General features: G+C 41.8%; 1 long non-coding RNA gene across 1 annotated transcript; it reads left to right on the forward strand.

Annotated features, from left to right (window-relative positions):
- The first annotated feature begins 217 nt into the window (after positions 1 to 217).
- Positions 218 to 2,143, forward strand: LOC138489136 (uncharacterized). Its single transcript, XR_011274755.1, has 2 exons — positions 218 to 1,348; positions 1,877 to 2,143. It is a non-coding gene; the product is annotated as an uncharacterized lncRNA (long non-coding RNA).
- The last annotated feature ends 2,180 nt before the right edge of the window (positions 2,144 to 4,323 follow it).

The raw sequence follows: 4,323 nt of genomic DNA on the forward strand, positions 1-4,323 counted from the left end.
GTGGTAGAGAGGGTAATAACATCGGTATTGATATTAGATAAAAACATAGTAAACGCAGAGTAAACTAATTCAAGACGTGGTCTTGTAACACATGACCTATAATTGACACACTGGGCCTCTTTATGAGTGTGGCATTCCGGAAACAAGAGTGCGGTAAGTTTACTGGCACCCTTGTTTCTGGACCACCACACTCTGAGTCTGCCTAGTGGGGCCACTGCACCCAAAAGCGGCCCCAGTAGGCAGAATTGTCACAGAAGCACGGCACCATTAGAAATGGTGCCGGTGCTTCCATCTCCCCATTCCCAGAAATGGGGAGTTACAAAAAGCGGTGCCTGACTTCAATCCGGTGCCTGACTTCCTGTGCCAGCGGGACTTGGAATGTCCCTGTGTCACCGGGATGTCAGGAGCCCAATTTGGTGTTACGGGGTCAGCTGCAGCCCGCCGGTCGCACTGGCGGGTTACCGCCGACCTCGTTATGAGGCCCACTGTCTATTCATTGACTCTAGATACAGATATGCGCCTGCCTCAACTCCCCCCAGATTCTCAGAACAGAGACGCTGGACAAGGCCAAGTACAAAGCTAGATGCCCTTGCTCGTGGCCTAGGAAATAAGGGATTGTGTCTTATTTAATGATAAGAAGCTGTTCCTTGGATTCACTCCCCCTACCACTATTTTTGCTCAAGTGCTAATGATCTGCCAAGTGCTCATCGTTGGAAAGACAGATTCGAATCAATTAAAACTCTCAATGGGATGGCACCCTGCAACTGTTGCATTAGCCAATTAGTTATTACCAAGATGATGTCTTTCTTACTTTTATCAATTTAGTGGTGGACCAAGGTGGGGGCCAGCAAATAGTTATGCACAATGAAAAGACTAACCCATATACAATGTATATGTAGACTATTCCCTCAACCAATCCCTTGACCCCGTAGGATTTTGCAACTAAGATTGTGGTATTACATCAGCAATGACGTGTTCTACATTTACAGTTCATTGTTTTGTATTGAACCTTTCGAGAATCTGCAGACTTGTGCCCTTACCGCTGTCCCTGCTTTATCTGGATTATTAATAAAGCAGACTTTGCATTACTTTGACTAGTTCCGTTATTTGGGTGCAGGATTTCCAGCCTGTTCGTTCCGCTTGCGCTGGAGTTTTCTGGCAGCCCTTTACAATATAAAAATCTAACTAACGCATTGCAAATTTTCTATTGCCAGGTGTGACTTGTTCAATTGACCCTTCCACCCGAAGGACTTAAGAAGATCGGCTTGTCAAGGTGATAGTGACAAATCAGAAAACAACTGCCTTTTCTTCAGGAATGATGCCAAAGTGTCTAGTGTTTGAGTTTTATGTGAGCATTTAGGGAAAACGTTCATGGCTTTTTCATCTATATGCTGTATAGTGAAATGCATCAATTATATACTTTGAGGTCTTTTGTAATGCATACATCATATCCTGCTTAATGCCTGTAACCGGTGTCCCCACTCTTTTATTTCTCAATCTATATTTCTATTTCCTTCGTGGGTGAGAGTTGTGCAGTCGGGTATGTGTTTGCTAAAGCCAATCGACCTTTTGCAGACAGAGCAAAAAAACATATAGCTTGTGGGCCTGTTGTCTGGGTTTTTTGCTAAAGCAGCATTAAAACAAATTTATATAATTGCACTGACATTGTAAACCGGCTCCCTGTAAAATATGACAAATATTCCAATGTTTCTAATGATCACTTTCAGTAAATATTGTAGTCATTATAAGAATGTTTTATTTGTCTTATTGAGCAAAGCACTATATCAAACGTATAACACACATGTACACAATTTTATGATGGAAGGTTGTCATTCAAATGTGGACAGCCTGGTAAACTTATTTTGTATTCTTTCAGAATACCCTGATGAGAAAGGGGATAAAGGGCACCAGCATGGGTTCCAGACTTCTTTGCATAAAACCAAAGAGCATTTTGGGGAAAGAAGAATGACCACAAATCTTTATATTTGACAAATGTGTGTGATAAAAGGGTGTATGCTTTCATCACTAAGTACATATTGCACACTGCGCTTAGTGCTCATTTCATATTCACAACAATCACCCTAATGTTAAAATATTTGTAATATTGAACCATATATAATGATCTTAAAAATCTTGAACAGTGTGGCTGTGATATGTGTTCCTCCATTGACGTTCATCAGCAGTGCAGTGACAATGTCTGCTCCCCCAAAGTAGAGGATTTGTTTCCCCACAGGTCGCACAGCACCCTTGATATGATATGCTGGGTTCAGGTAGTAAGGTATAATTCTGTTACGATGTCTGTGTATTGTGGATTGGGCATGTGTACAGCCATCCTTACCCCGAAACCTGGCAACAATTCTGTGCATGTAACAGAAACATTAGCTCTGAATGGCCTTTGGACCAGATGTGAAAAACATTTTAACCTTGGATCAAAATCGAGAGGTTTTTCAAAGCAGTATATCTGATTTAATGTGTGTGAGCACAATTCCCATCTGAAGCACCATGTAATTATGGAGTGCATTTAAATGACCTAGACAGAAGAACCCCCTCACCTGAACCGCAGCATTTAAACAATGCAAGCAAAAACGGCCATGCTTTGCTTTCCCTGTCTCATGAGTGGCAAGCATTGGAACACGATAAAGAAAAACGGCCCTGCTTTGCTGTTATTTCACATGAATGACAAGAAGTTATACACTGCAACCAAAAACGGCCTTGCTTGACTTTTATTTCATCCGAATGACAAGATGTTATACACTGCAACCAAAAACCACATTGCTTTACTTGTATTTCATATGAAGGGCAAGAATTGCAATACTACACCCAAAAATGGCTTTTGCTTTCCCTTGCACATGAAAAGCAGCCCTTTAAACACGGCAAACGAAAAACGGCTTGACTTTTTCTTTGTGTTCATGTCAAATTAAAGAACCATGTGAAAGGGGGCCTATCCATCATTGTCAAGGGACCCACAGCAAATGTAAATTCACCCAAGAAGGAGAACTTAGAAGCCTGTGACCTGCAAGACAGGATTTAAAGATTAAAAGCAAACAACGCACTGCACACGTGTAAAAAGAAAAACGACTTTAAAAGCCGAAGTGGAAAAAGATAGCACTGCTCTCACAGAGAAACGTCAGCGGAATATGATGGGGGGGTGGTTGAACAAAGTGAATGCAGATTATATTCCAACCCACAAAACTCCAGTCACCTTTTCAGAGTCCCTTAATACCAGAAAAAACAGTTTGGGCTGAGGCAGGATCTTCAAATGACAAAGCCCCACTTCCCACGGAATATCACATGTATCCTATAACCATCCTGCCATAAAATGTGATATTGCTGAGGGCGTCATAATTCCCTGCTCTGCCAGACATGAAGGCAGGAGCCCAGAGAATTCAAAGGAAGCAAAGTGTGGCTAAAGCAAGACCAGGAGGTGTGAGCCCTTCCTGCACCCACCTCAAAGAGCAAACTAAAAAGTTCAAAGGGACTAATACAATCTCTGGTCACTGGCTGAACTCAGAGGAAGACAGATAGCTGTGGGGGATGAAACAGCCCTCCCACAGTGCGGACCGACACTCCCAATTGATATTAAAACACTGATTTCATTTTCGGCATTTTTCGCAGCAATCAGAATGAGAATTAATTTTGTTTATGCTATTTTTTTTATGTAATTTCCAGGCGGTTTTAAAGAAACTAATTTCATTTCCCTAGGACTTTGTGGACTGAAAGGGCCAGTTAATACTAGTTTTGGGCTGATCGGAACATGTGACAATTATGAAATTTGATGAAAAGGTGGAAATTGAAATTAGGAACATTTTTGATCATTTGCAGATTCATAACTTTTGTGCATTTTATGAAAAGGACAAAAATGTGCCAAATGGCCATGCTACATTGCACGGATTTGGTGATTAGCTTACAAAATTCCCCATGACCAGCTAAAACCACATATCTGTTTCATATGGTGGTGGCTAGTATGAGTATGAAGTTATGATACATAACTAGTTTTTGCCAAAAAGTTGAGCTGAGAACAAAGCAGTGTAATAAATGCAAACAGACAGTTGGTGCTCTCTTCTCTTGAACCAATCATGCCAGTGGGAGGAGAGAGGAATGGTAAACTGTCCTATCTGAGCGGCAGGGATAATGACAGGGTACTCCCCCTAGATTGTAAAGTTAATGATGTCATTTTTGCTAAATAAGGGGGACTGTACTAGGACAGAAACCAAAATCCGAGGAGACAGAAGGAGGACGGAGAGAAGGCGGCTTAACCTTACCATCCTTGAGAGTGCAGTGACCAGACCCCTTACCCTAACTGTCCAGAGTGTCCTGAGATCC

Source organism: Ambystoma mexicanum, chromosome 9 (genome assembly GCF_040938575.1).
Source record: "Ambystoma mexicanum isolate Mex_15411 chromosome 9, UKY_AmexF1_1, whole genome shotgun sequence".
Classification (NCBI taxonomy): domain Eukaryota; kingdom Metazoa; phylum Chordata; class Amphibia; order Caudata; family Ambystomatidae; genus Ambystoma; species Ambystoma mexicanum.